Raw genomic sequence first — 14739 nt, 5'->3', positions numbered from 1 at the left:
GGTTCTATGGATTTTCTACGATTTTCCGGGCCGAAAACCCCTAAAATACTGCCCGGACGTGAGCAACATGCGTTCGTTGTCGGATTTCGTTCATTTTTAGCGTGGGGTGCCCTGGTGGTTCCCCACACGCGCTGACAAAAGTTGGGTTTAAAAATATTTAAAACTACTTCAGAAAATTCATAAATGTTAATGAATTTAAAAATATTTAGAAAATATTAATGAATTTAAAAATTCTCGGATTCATAAATATTAATGAATTTAAAAATATTCTCTAGTTCATAAATGTTAATGAATTTAAATATATTTCAGAAAATGTTAATGAATTTAAAAATTCTCGGATTCATATATGTTAATGAATTTAAAAATATTCTCTGATTCATAAATGTTAATGAATTTAAAAATATTTCAGAAAATGTTAATGAATTAAAATATCTCACCTTTTTAATTTTATTTTTGTTTTTTATTTGTTATATTTTTTATTTCAAAATTTTAATTTTTTCATCCACCCGGCTTAATTATATGCACATATTTTAACAAAATCTGAACATTTGTAATACACTTTATAAAAATTTAGATACGCATTTGACTTTTTATTTCAGCTTTGTTATATATTTTATGTGTTTTCATGATTTTTTTGTGCTACAATTTTTCGATACTTGCAGACCTTTTTTTGTGCTATGTATATTAGATGGAAAATTTTGAAATATATTGTGAACATTTTTATGCATGCGTCAGAAAATTTTCAATTTTTTTTCAAAATAAACGTTCAATATTTTGCTAAATTTTTCAACAAACTTTGAAGAGACATTAAAACAATGACAAACTAGATTGAACATAGAGATAATTTACATAGTTCATTCAACACTACCTAAACGAGTTCATCCGAACCTAAACGATTTCATACATAGTTCATACTTAGAAAGATTTTTTTTGAAAACAACTACTCCTCCTCGTCGTCGCTAGCCGCGAGATCGATGACCTCCGCCCCGCCGTCACCGCCGTCACCGCCGCCGCCGTCGTCGTCGTCGTTGCTAATCTGGGCTAAGCGCTCCCAGTCGATGACGTCTTCCTCCGAGGACCCCGCCGCCTCCGCCTCTGCCTGTGGGACCACCGGCGGAATCGCCGCCGCCGCCTGGATCGCTGTCGCCTGCTCGGCGGCCTCCCTCGCAGCAGCAGCCGCCTCTGCAGCTGCCGCTGCATCCACCGACGCCCGCAGTGCTACGAGGTAGCCCAGCGTATCGTCGGGATCGCCGTCCTCCCGAAGAACGACCTGCTCCGGTGACAGTTCCACCTCCGGTGGGGCGGGGGGATCGACGGGTGCCGGCGCAGGTGGTGGAGGGGCCCGACGGCCGCGCGCTTCTAGACGGGGGCGCGAGACAAGAAGGCGGCGGCGGTCGCCGTTGAGGTCGAGCATGACGCCGGACTCCGCCAGCCGGTACGTGCCGATGACGGCGGCGTAGTCCTTGCCATCCCAGAACGCGTGCCGACCGGCGATGTTGTTGCGGCCGCCGGTCCGCTTCTCCGCCGCGGTGGCACTGGGCCCGCGCCTCGGGTAGCCATCCTTTTCGAGCTTCCAGTCATGCGGAAGACGGCAACCCGGCGGCACGAGGAGCCCAAACTGGTAGAACTCCTCTATCTCTGGCGTGCTCAGGCTCGACGGCCACACGCTCGGGCCGTCGTCGCCGCCGGTGCCAGAGCTGTTGCCACCGTGGAACGACATGTCGCCGGCGGGCTTTTGGGAGGTGGATGTGTCGACGGGTCGGGGAAGAAGTGGTGTTAGCGGCGACGGGCGGACGGGGTGCTTTTTATAGGGCAGACGGCGGGGCAGCGGGCGGACGGGCAACAAATGCGACGGGCGGGTGGGTGGACGGCATTGATGCCCACGGGATGCGACGGGGCGGCAGGCGGCGGGGCGGCAGTCGAGGGCGGTGGCGCGGCAGACGAGGGGACGGACGGGACGAGGCGGTGGGGCGGCAGACAAGGGGACGGACGGGACAGGGTGGCGGGGCCGCAGTTCACGCGCCACGACACGTTTTCACCAGGCGACGCGCGGGTTGACCAACCGACCCGCGTAGACGTACGTATGTCGCCACAGTGAAAAAAAACGCCGTCGGACGCGCGTACACGTACGTACGTCTCCACGTAAGCCGCGGGAGCACGTACGTCGCCTGGCCGTGCGGGTACATCGCGGGGGCGGGGCTGGGGAAGGGGGAGGGGGAATGACCATCTTGCCATGTTTTAAGTTTTCAGGTGAAGGGGTATAGGACGATCTGGACCGTTGATGTTTCCAGGGGGTTGTACCAAAGAAGAAGTGAAACCAAACACCTAGCGAAAATTGGTTTCATGGTGTAGAGACTCTGTATGCAGGCAACCAAACAACATGTAAACATTGTATTTTGTAATGTATTTTCTCAACCAGTCTCTAGTCAGACTGGTTCATTTTTTTAATGCAACCACCAAAATGGGTACAGGTAACCAAACAGCCCTACGAGACGACAACATACACGCACAGGCACTGCATCAACAATTCTTCCGACCAGGAGAGGTGTATTTGGTATCTTCGCGATTTAGAAAAAGAAATGAATCATCTGCCCATGCAAAAGAAAAAACATACGAGTCATCTAACATACGTGCAGCATCTCAGATCATGAGTGCTGGGTACACGGACGACGACACCGAGCGTATCATCAAGCAATGCTACACGCGCTACCAACCTGCACTTACGCTGACGCTTATGCGTCTAACCGATCATCGTCATCAAGATGTACGACTATATAGTCTAAAAAATCTTTGTGGATTACATCTACTAGAAGCGACATCAATATACATCATTCACACGCTAGGCCGGTATGGAAATAGCGCCCATGTCACTCTTGTTGTGACTGCAGGAATAGGTGTGAGATAGAGAAGGAAGAGGATACAGTCACCATCCTAGATGCCGAGCCATGAGAGACATAGGTGATGATGGCAAAGCGAAGAAGACGGTAGAAGCGCAAGGCTTTAAATTCAACCATAATCGTCCACTTCACTCCCGCTACGACCGGGTGGGATGTTAAATGTATAATTTGGTTTAAGGATAGAGAGAAGGAGATACAGATCGAACAGGTTTAAACTATGTATTTCTTATGTTGTACTTCAAGCCTCAGCCCCTCATCTACTCTATATATACCTCTACGAGGGTCAATTCTATCCAAAATATTCCGATCTCTAATATTCCTAAGGGAAAAGTGTTAAACAAAGGAGCTAGATATGAAAGCAACATAACATGGCATATCCAAAGATATCATGCTAGTTTCTCCAAAAAAGCAAAAGTAAGACACTAGAAAATGGCAACAATCTATTTAAGCTTCAGATAGTTGGATAGTGCTATATGCCAGTCATAAGGCCATGGCTGACCCACATGACCGATTCATATCACAACCACAACTCTGACAGGAACCCTTTCGCAATCAAAGCTCAGACTAGAAGGGGTTTCTGGAGGCACATGAGCATGTAGAGACTCCCGAGCCCTTCTCCTTCTTCATAAAAACAAACAAAATAAACTATATGCATAAAAACAAACAGAATAAACTATATGCGAGAGGAGAGGTACCGACCAAGCATTTTTCTCTCCGACAACGGTGCCGAAAAAGTTTGATGACCTTCAAATGCACATAGATGTTGCAATTCGTGGTAAGAAGAGTTTGTCATGCCCACGGGGAGCGATACGTAGACAACTACCAACCCTACAACTGCCTGGGCATGGATGCAACTACGCAACTACATTCACACCCAGACTGTATTCTGAAAATAGTTTCTATTGCTTGCTATGGAGACGATAATAAGGAGGTTTATCTGAACTACGAACGAGGAAGTAAAAAGGTAAATAAAAAGAGAGTAAAATAAAAGGGTGATGCTTTACTAATATAGGTGTTCTCAGGGAGTTCGGAATCCTCACTACTAGAATGATCTATGTAACATATGGACATGCATATTTCTAGGTTGCAGATAACTAAGCCACTCTAATATGTTAGATGTGGGTGGAGCCTAGTACAACATGTGTGCTACATGTGTATTCTCCATATCACATACACCACTATCGTTTCTTCCCACATTCAAGCTACAACAACAATAATTAAGGGTCTCCCTGTGGACGCAGCCAATGGTTGGTTCTCTGTTGCCCCCCTAATCAATTGCAAAGGCGGGGAAGAGAGGATAGTACTATGGGACAAATGCATTTTTGCCTTTAGTCGGAACCACCACATGGGTTTTGCCCCTTACTTTCCAGCCCTGCTTAGTTTCTCCCTTAGATTTGTCTCTGAGGTCGTCCGAGGGCTCTTTGACCATTTGAACAATACTTTGAAGTTTGAACACTCATAGCAAATTCATATGAACTCATAAAAATGCAAATAATATATCAAAATGTTCAGAAAAACATCACCTTTATGAGCATGTTATTTGCATTCAAGAAAAAGTATTGTTTAAACTACATGAGATTATTAATGTTATTAACATTATTAAACATAAAAAGGTATAAACAATATTTGTTTTCATGAATAAAAATTACACGCAAATATAAATGACGTATTGTTAACATTTTGATGACTTATTTGCATTTTTCTGAGTTCATATGAACTTGTTGTGAATTTTCAAACGACTTTAACGATTACTTTGAAAATTCAAAATAAATTCATATGAAAAAAATTGCAAATATGATATCAGAATGTTCAGAAAACATCATGTATATTTCTGTGTTATTTTTATTCATGAGAAAAGTATTATTTATATATTTTTATGTTTGACAATGTTAATAACATTAATGACCTCGGGTAGTTTAAACAATACCATTTTCCTGAATGCAAATGACATGCACATAAAGGTGGTGGTGTTCTGCATATTTAGATATCTTATTTGCATTTTTATGAGTTCATAATGTTGGGGAACGCGGTAATTTTAAATTTTTTCCTACGATCACGCAAGATCTATCTCTGTGATGCATAGCAACGAGAGGGGAGAGTGTGTCCACGTACCTACGATCTCTCTCTCTCTCTCTCTCTCAAGAGATCTTAATTTTCCGTTGTTTTAATGGTTGTGTAAGATAAATTTGCTTTATCATATGCCAACTATCTTTTGCAACATTGTCGTGTAAATCCGTAGTTGCGATCTTGCACAATTCCCCATTTAGTGATTGGGCAGCCTTAAATTATACTACTAGATCTTGCTTGTTTTTTCTCCATAGTAATTGTCCAAGGATTGCTTATTGTGAGCAGATAAATATTATGTTTTTGCTGCTATAACTGATGTGCACCAATTTGTTTGATGCAAGAAGACCTATTAAAGGAAGGGCAACCAGAAAAGAGATTCATCTTGTGTTTTCTGTGTCATCACGGTTGTTGACGAAGTTTCTGTTACTCTTTCATAGTATGTCTCTAACGATATGCAGAATAATTGCTACTACTCTGGTTGTAAAACTAGCAGACGACGATTCATATCTTATTTTGGTCAGATATTGTTGTGTAAATTGATAGTTGTGGTGCACTGCAAGTGAGGTTCTTTGCCCATTAAGTATACTCTTTGGCTGCATGTTTGAGTGTGTAGGGTTCCCACTGTTTGTACAACTTTCTATATTCTAATTCAGCCATGAGTATGGGTTTAAGAGTTAACCTTTTATATGAAAAGGAAAAACACCTTTCGGTTTAACAAAAAAATTGTATATATTTAGTCTATAAGTAAGCATTACTTACTAATTTACCATGTTTTGGATGTTTCTCTTCAGAAGATGCTTGCATCTTTGTTGGGTGGCGAGCCTGCCAAGCAAGCAAGTGGTGTCTATTCTCTTTACTGCATCCCAAGCTAAGTCAAATATCAATACCAACATGAAACCGAGATACACAATGTTAGTTAAAAGTAAAACTGGAAAAGTAGGAACTGGTAAGCCTTTTCTTATTATCCTTAAATATATTCCCATAGCCGGATACTAGCAATGTACTAGAGCCCTACTCCCTTCTGTTTTATTTATGAGATTGGTGTTGATGTCAGATCAGAGATGCACCATGCATGCTGAGTGGGCATGTGCTGATAGAAGAGTTGCTTTGTGGTTTCTCAACACTACTTTTTTTAATGTGTTGCATGGTCACTATGATTATTTATCCTTCTCTATTTCAGAACTATGATTTGCTGCAATATTTAGCAAGTGTGCATGTTATGTAAACTGTGATTTTGAGATTTTTTCCCCCTTCTATTTCGGTTGAAATTGTCATTCTATAGGGAAAGTAGTTTTTGTTCTTCTCACAAGTCAAGAATAAGCCAATGATCTTGGTTATATGGTTGACTTAAACCTGAAGAGAATGTTTGCATCTTTTCATTCCGATTTGAGTTACATATTTTCAAATTACCATGATATGCTCTGTTTAATTTGTATAATGTTCTTAAAGAAACATTGATAGTACTACTATTCGCCCAACTTATGATGTGTGGTCTTTTATATATTGTGGGGGTTTGTTATTTTCCGTAGTGGTAGAAGTGGCATATAATGGTCAACTATAGGTATAAATTAGTGTTCACAAGATCTTTACTCGCTTTTCTCCACTAACGGTTCAATGGATGAATAGTTTTTTTTTGCGGGGAATAGATGAATGCTTATCTTTCTGCTTTAGGAACACTAGCTTGATTAGTTAGTGTCTTTGTGCGATAATTTTTATTGTAAGTCCTGAAAGTGAATCCTGACTTACGTACCCCTTCTTACCTTTCTATACACATATTATTTACTTCCCTTTGTGGAGATCAATGAGAACGAGGAGCAGGTGCTGGCAACTGAGGCGTGTGCGACTGGTACACATGAGCCAATTTATTTGTCCCATTAGAGTGGACAACAGGTATGACTTTACCTCCCACGTTGGTCCTCTCTTTGATTGTTTTTAATGAGCCATGTGAGATTGATAGCGAGTCACATATTTATGAATGTTATTTTGGCATCATCAAGTTACTTATCTAATTTCTTTTGTCGCAACTCTATTTTTTGTTTATACATCCAGAAATCTTGGCTTGGGTTTGTAAGATGCATAGATTGCAACACTATTAAAGTAGTTGTATCATGGCCTCTTGCGGTTTAACTGCGTTTACTTTCTCATATTTGGTTTTAATGTTTCTATTTTTTTGGCTGACCAGTGCTTATAAACAAGATTCATGTCCGGGTATGTCATGTTAGTAATCACAATGCCAAATGTAAAAATAAAAACATAAGAATTGAACATGAAGTTCTTATAACAAAAATCAGATGGATACATTTGAACTAAAATTATGCTTTTAGTTATATGTAAGCTTCAGCAGTTTGATTGCAATGGCCAATTGGAATTTTTTGGGGTCAGCTAAAAGGATGAGAGTAGTTGACGACCATCAGTATGCAAGGTGAGGAGATGAATCATATTCGCACTATGCATAATAAATACTTTATGAACGCCCAACCTAACAAAGTATATCCATCGGCAGGTCCTCACAATACAACATGCAAGGAGTAAGCCAACAAGGTGATCAAACGGGCCCCAACGATCTATATATATGGTCCAATATTATAACATAGTACTAAGTAGTGATCTAAATGATCTTATATTTCTTCACAGAGGAATAGAGGAATAGAACAGTATGTGTTCCTTATATGCATTAGCACTCCTCCACCTTGCTTTTGGTATCTTTGATCTTTGGACTGTTTTCATTGTCCTGGAGAGGCAGTATGTGTTGCTTTTGTTATAAATATCTCTCTCATGCAATGCATGAATATTTTTAGGATGCATGGATAGGAGAGATTAAGGATGACCACTAAATTGTGTTCTTATTTTGTGTATGTATATCAGACGAGAATTCAAGTCTAATACATTTCTGATAAAACGAACGTGTGCTCACTTATGTGTTACGGTTACATGCATTTTTTGTATACTGTCAACTGGTGATTATATGGGCTGATATAGGCAGTGCGCCAAGCGAAATACTCACAACAAGTTTCTTATCACGCACCGTTGCTCTGGCTTATGCTATGTATAATAACTCAGATATTTGTGTACCTACTTAATGAGGATCAATTGTTTTTACTTATTTTTTGGAACCAAGTATATATTTCTCCTTTTCCATGAACTTCAAGATCAACTATTCTATAAACTACATTGTCCTGCTAGCCTTGCTTTTGATATATATATAATTGCCTTGCCCGTTGGCATTACCATACTGGACTCGATCATCCTGAACAATGGCAATAGCTCAACTGCTCCTTCTAATGTAAACTTACTCTAGTTTCCTCATCGGGGGATCCATGTCCTTCTAATATAAACTTACTATAGTTGCCTCATCCATCCCTACCATACTGGACTCAATCATCTCGGATAATGGCAATAGCTCAACTGCACCTTGCAGTACATTAGGGAATCCATATCCTTCTAATGTAAACTAATTATAATTGCCTCATCCATCCTAGGCAGTCACTAGTTTCTATTGGCAACATTATGTGCTTTGTTTACACGGTTGGACAATGGGTTAAGTCAGGCACCGTGCGCCACGCGCGTTTCCTGCCTATTCTTAATGCTTGGGGCGTATTGTAGAAGTTATATCTTGTATGTTTTAGTTGTACGCAATGGTCCAATTATTTTGTTATGGGGTTAGATATAATTGCACCCGGCAGGGATGCGACAAGCGACACTCCATCAGAATAGTGGCAGTTGTCTAAATTATTCTTGGGTCAGTTCATAGATGATGATTTGGTTTATGGCACTTAACTGAACCAATATCATGCCATTTTTATATTTGTAATGCTTCGAGGACTGTATTACGGGATTGGATATGACTTGTACCCAGCAACGGTGCTGCCAGCTGCGGCAAGCCGTACTTCCTACCTAGTTTATATGCTAGTGCAAATGACAGTCAAGTTTATTCCAAAAAACTTCTATTTTTTATTTTATTTTTTTGTAATTATTAAAGGGAATTCTCATATAAGGCATATATACACCAAGAAACCAAAAGGTATTTCCCCGGTAAACGCTCCTTTACAATGAAGAGACTAGGGAACCTCATTAGGTTCAGCTTCCCACGATCTATGCTACAATAGTGTTCCACTTGTTCTGATTATAAAATATATACCCATGGTATAAAGCAATCCTGCCCTGACATTTTCTGCAACTAAAGTTATCTAAAAAGAAGAAACAAACCCCAAAAAAACTGAAACTTGCCTTCTGATAAGAAAGTTGCCATGCTTGATAACTAAGGTTGTCATTCTCACGCCACTAAACTTGCAAACGTTCCGAGTTGCCGTGTGTTTATGCCACATGTGTGGCACTTATCAGGGTCCAAGATATATATACAACACACACGGAGTTCATAAACACATGACAATGTTCTGGCTAACGGCGCACGACGCTCATTAGAGCATCTCCAATGGCGACCCGAAAAACACATGCATACGTCTGGATGGCGGAAGCCATCCAACCCGGACATGTATCGGTCCACGGAGCGGTTTAAATGTGTTTTCTCCCGCAAACCGGAGATAAACGTGTGTGTGGGGGGAGGCTTTGCGGGGATCCGGATTGCTGTCAACGCCCGCTTTTGACCGCCCTGACCACCCGCCCCTCCCGAGCTTTCCTTCCGATGAACGCGTCGCTTATCGCGCCACATTCATGCCGGCCCAGAGCACGCAGCGGCCGCCATCGATGCCGCGATGTGACCGGAGGGAGGGAAGGCGGCACTGACCGACGCGACCTCTTGGCAGCCGCCGCTTCAATGCGGACGCAGATTCCCGAGGAACCAACTCCAGATGCTGCACCACATTGAAGCGGCCAACCGGCCCTTCGCATGGCATGGCGCAACTATTTAAGCCACGCTTCGGCACCGTTCACATCACAATCTGTCCTCCTCCTCCCCTCTCACTGCACATCTCCCTCCGCAACTCCAACGATGGGCAAGTCGTGGGCGTCGGCACCGGAAGGCGGCGGTTCTGATGTGGGCTCGGGCGGTCGTCGCAAAGCCTCCCTCGAACTTCGGGGTCGTCATCCTCATGCGCGGGTGGCTCCTTGATGAAGGAGGAAGTCGTCATCTCCTTCGGAGATGAGGAGGACCAGGCCCCGCAGCAGCAGCAGTCCACGCCAGCGGTGCGGGCCAGGTATACGCCGCCACCAACACGAAGTACGAGGGGCAGATGGAGTTGATACTCTGTTGCTCCATGCTTTACCTGAACGCCCCAGCTCCGCCACCGGGGACGCTCCCCCTTGAAGCCGGAGCCGCATCCCCTCCAAGCTCTTCGGCGCACAACCGCAACGTCCAAATCAGACGTTGTGTGAAGGAAGAGCGACTCTCTCTGCCGCCTGGCGCGTCAAGGAGGTGCAACTCTCTCCACCGCCCCAGCGCGTCATCAAGGAGGTGTGCCGCGCGCCGCCTCCCCTGCCCAATGCGATCGCGATGAAGGCGCACACTCGCATTCTCCACTACCTTGACAATAGGAGGGCGACGACAGCTATTCGTCGCCCCGGAGCGCCATGACGACGCATGAGGATGACGACAGGGAGCAGCGTCGGCGGGACATGGGCAACATCGCGCGCCGGTCCAAGTTCGCGGACTCTGACATCCCGCCTCCACACATCGCGACGGACCCGGACTGGTGTACGCCTGGGCCCTAGACCGCTCCGTGACGACATCAGAGGCGGCCAAGCGTTGTCTTCGCCGCCTCGACATGGAGATGTCCAAGTACCACGAGGAATGATCTCTCAGCAAGATCATCGCCGCCAACGCCGCCTCCTTGAAGGACCGCCGAACTCTCACCCAGCCCATGTTCATGGTGCTCACGGCCGCACTGCGCACGGCGCATGAGGAAGCGAAGATGATCATCCGTGAGCGTCAGGCGGCTGCCAGGAGCCCTGCCGCGACGCCGCCACCTTCCGCCGCCCGAAACTCGACTCCGACGCCAGATCGGGCGACGATAGTGGAGGAGGAACCGCCAGCCAGCCCGACATGGCCTACCAGGTCACCCTCAAGTGTAGGATAGTTTAGAGTTTTGTTTTAATGTTTTTAGTTCACTGAACGAAATATCGTCTGGTTCTGGTTTTATGTACAAATTATCCTAGTTTAAATGAAATGCGCCGTGTTATATCAAAATTTGCCCGGTTTGCATGAATTTCGTGCGGTTGGTTTCAATTATTGTTAAATGTATGTGGCCACGGTTAAATGGCAGCCTCCCGCATCCATGTCCATAGACTGGTCTCTCTTTACGTACGGATGCGAAAGGAAATCTGCGAGTTGCTACTGGAGATGTCCTGCCACGGCGACTTTCGTCCTGACTTCCTTCTTCGCCCGGATAGACTGGCCCTTGCAAAGGAACCAGCTGGTGTCATCCAGCTCCTGGTCATCAAGGAGCGACCACCTCCACTTCCATGTTCAGCTTGAAGAAGCTGAAAGCACTCCTTCTACCGTCGTCACAGGAGCACTCCACGTCATTTCTTGATGTAAGATCAGGAACTGCACAAGGAATTCCGCGCAGGCAACCCATGTCCTGATCGGTGCCACGCCCACGATCAGGAACTGCACAAGGAACTGTGATTTAGCAAACCCTTTCTATCAATTTGACAACACCAAATTCTATCAAATGCCCACGATCAGGAACTGCACAAGGAATTCGGCGCAGGCAAGAGGAGAATTCTGTCGATTTTGATAAAATTCAAGTTTCAACTTGGACTGATAGTCTGAACGTGGACATGAGAACACAAATTTGTAAAAGCAGTGCTTTGTTGTTTGCTTAGGTTTGTGCAGAATTATAATTCGACACAAACACATTTTCCTAACATGACGAGCAATTTCTTTCCAAACTCTCTGCAGATTTGTAACACTATAAATCTTGCTTTCAATTCATCAACTTCTTCCAATCACATACTGTACATAACATGCATACGAGCTACGAGCAGCTGTGTTGGAGTAGTGCTAATTACAACCCATGTCCTGACCGCGAAGGTTTTCTTGACCATGGAGCTGGTGCACCTCGCTCGGCTGACCTGAGACGCGGGCTGCATCGTCTTGGGCGCCGGCACCAGCTGTGTCCTGCGCCGCCGTTTGGCGTCCTTTGCTTCTTGGTAACCTTGGCGGAGCTTGCGCTTCGCGGCTTCCATCTTCTCCTCCGAGCAGAACCCAGCACGGTCACCGTCGACGAAGCCGGCGGCAGGATCGGACACCTTTTTGATGATCTCAGCCGTCTTCTTGGACAACGGCTCGCCGACGATCTTGGGATGTCGCTTCGCCTTCACGTTAGGATCGGCGGAGGCACGCTGCTGCTGGCCGACGGTCGCCTTGGGCTGCGGCAGCTTCTTCATGGCTGGTGTGACCTCGGCGACCTCGTCCTGGATGGAGGTCTCCCACCCGCTCACGATGCCGCGCGCGAGGAGGCGGACGCGCTCCGAGTCGTGCTCCCGCAGCGCGCGCACAGACTCGGCGAGCTCCGTGGAGATGGGCACCCCCGGCGTTGATGGAACCACCCTGAGCGTCTCGAGAGACTCTGCCATGAGGTCGTCGAGAATCCCGCAGATACGCTCCGCCTGGTCGTCGTCGGCGGCGTTGCAGAGCCCTACCAACAGGTCCCCCCTCGCGCGCTGGAACACGTGGCGGGAAAATTGGTCTGGGTCGGCGGCCTCGATGGCGGCGTCCACGGGGTCGAAGGCGCCGTAGAAGCTATTCCACCGGTGGAGCATCTGCGCGGCCATGGCGGCGGCGGCTTTCCCGCGAGCTGCTCCTGCGATCGATCTTGGATTGGATGGGGGAGTGGGGAGGATTGGATGGGGAAATTGGGAAGGAAGAAGGCGATCGCCTACCGCGAGGCCCCCAATGCAGCTTATATCTCCCGGCGAGGCGGTGACCATACTCCACTCCCGGTCGAATTCGGAAGCGCGTTTCGCTCCAGTGGAATCCGATTGAGGAGCGGCAAACACGCACCACGCGTTGCCCGCGCGCCTTTCAAACCACTACGGCGTTGTCGTCACGGCGCGCCACCGCGCCACCGGCGCGACCTGCTGCGGCTCGTGCTGGAGCACGTCGGCCCGAGCCTCAGCCGCGTTCTGCGTGATCGCCGCGGGCGGTTCGCTGAGGAGGAGACGCGGCGCGTCATGCGGCAGCTGCTGAGCGGCGCCGGCAAGATGCACGAGCGCGGTATCGTCCACCGGGACATCAAGCCCGGGAACATCCTCATCGGCGGCGAGGGCGTGGTAAAGATATGCGATCTGGGCTGGCCATTTCCATGGCTCCCGAGATGCTCCTGGGGAAGCCGGACTACGACGAGCTCGTGGACGCCTGGTCGCTCGGCTGCGTCATGGCGGAGCTGCTCGCCGGCGAGCCACTGTTCGCTGGCCACAGCGCGACCGATCAGCTCCGGAGGATCTTCCGCGTGGTCGACAGCACGTGCATGGCATCCAGGCCGCTCGCCGCCGCGGGGCAGAAGCTGCTGACCCGCCGAGGCGGCAGCCGGCTTCGTGAGTTGTTCACCGAGGAGCGCCTGTCGCGGGCCATGGCGCTCCAGTGCCCATGGTTTGCTGGCACCGCCGATGTCCCAGCTTCAGCCGCGTAGGATGCGTGCTCGACCACCCTACTACCTCATCACGTGGGAGTGCATTTCTATTCCTCCAATGTACAAAGATGATTTATTTTGGGGACTATCTGTTCTTCTAGTGCCTGAAAATAGAACTTGCATCAGTCACTTCCATCCAGAGGGGTTAGATCTTCATCCAATGGTTGGAAACGGATCGAGTACCGTTCATCTTCTACCTCTGCGCAGCCGCCGGCCAACCCAGGCTTAACCACCGGCCTCTGCCCCCGTGGCCAGCGGCTAGCGCCGCCCTGTCCTCCCCTCTACCTTCCCCACCGCTCTGCTGGCCGCAACTCCGCTCATCGCTCTAAATCCCGCCCCGACGAACAATTTTGGCGACCCCCGCACCCCCCTAGCTAAGTTTCTAACTCGCTCCCATTGACTATCGTCGGCTCCCGCTCGTACTCAGCTCTGCCTCGCCGTGAGCGGCGCTCGTCGCCGGCGCTCCTCACGTTGTCCCCGCCTTCTGCCTCGTGCTGTGCTGTGCAAAATTGTGACTGGTGCCACCCAAATTTTCAAGCATCTGATGTTTAGCAAAACCGTCTATTTTGTAATGCATATTTTGACGAATTTACTGCCAGGGACGAACACACCTTATAAGCATGCTTGAAAAATGTAGAAAGCTTGAGCTGCAATGGAGTTGTAAATGAGAGTATGACTGTGCTATCAATTCTGCAGTAGAGCATTCTTAGAGTTTCGAAATATCACAATAGTGGCGATTAGAAAAGGGATAAGTATATTTTTCAAACCTCAACTCTTCTTAAAGTTTACAAATCACCCCTTAACTCCAAAACCATCAAAATTTAGTCTCTCAACCTTTAAAAACCGGATATGTTTAGTCCCCCGAGCGGCTTCCGTCCAACGTGAATAGTGCGTTGGTGAACAGTAAATTCGAACAAAATAGCCCAAAAAAATCTGAAATTTTGTGGGATCTAAGATAGTTGCGGGCGCAAGGTTCGTGCAAAGCTTCGTGCTGTTTGGACACTTCAGGACCTCATGACACAGAAAAATAAATAAATTTATACGTCGATGAACACTAAATTCAAAAAATAGAAGGAAAATTAAAAAAAGTATGATTTTTTTCGCATTCAAGATGCTTGAGTGCGCAAGGTGCGTGCAATTTTTTGTGGTGTTTGGACATTGTAGGAGCTCCAGGTAAAAAAACA

The 14739-nt window shown here is 46.6% G+C and overlaps 1 pseudogene; it reads left to right on the top strand.

The window, feature by feature from the left end:
- Window positions 1–13127: 13127 nt before the first annotated feature.
- LOC123159842 (putative cyclin-dependent kinase F-2) lies at window positions 13128–13704 on the top strand (annotated as a pseudogene).
- The last annotated feature ends 1035 nt before the right edge of the window (window positions 13705–14739 follow it).

This window comes from Triticum aestivum, chromosome 7B, assembly GCF_018294505.1.
Source record: "Triticum aestivum cultivar Chinese Spring chromosome 7B, IWGSC CS RefSeq v2.1, whole genome shotgun sequence".
NCBI lineage: Eukaryota > Viridiplantae > Streptophyta > Magnoliopsida > Poales > Poaceae > Triticum > Triticum aestivum.
Note: the sequence above shows the minus strand (reverse complement) of the source record. Positions and strands in the feature narration are given on the sequence as shown.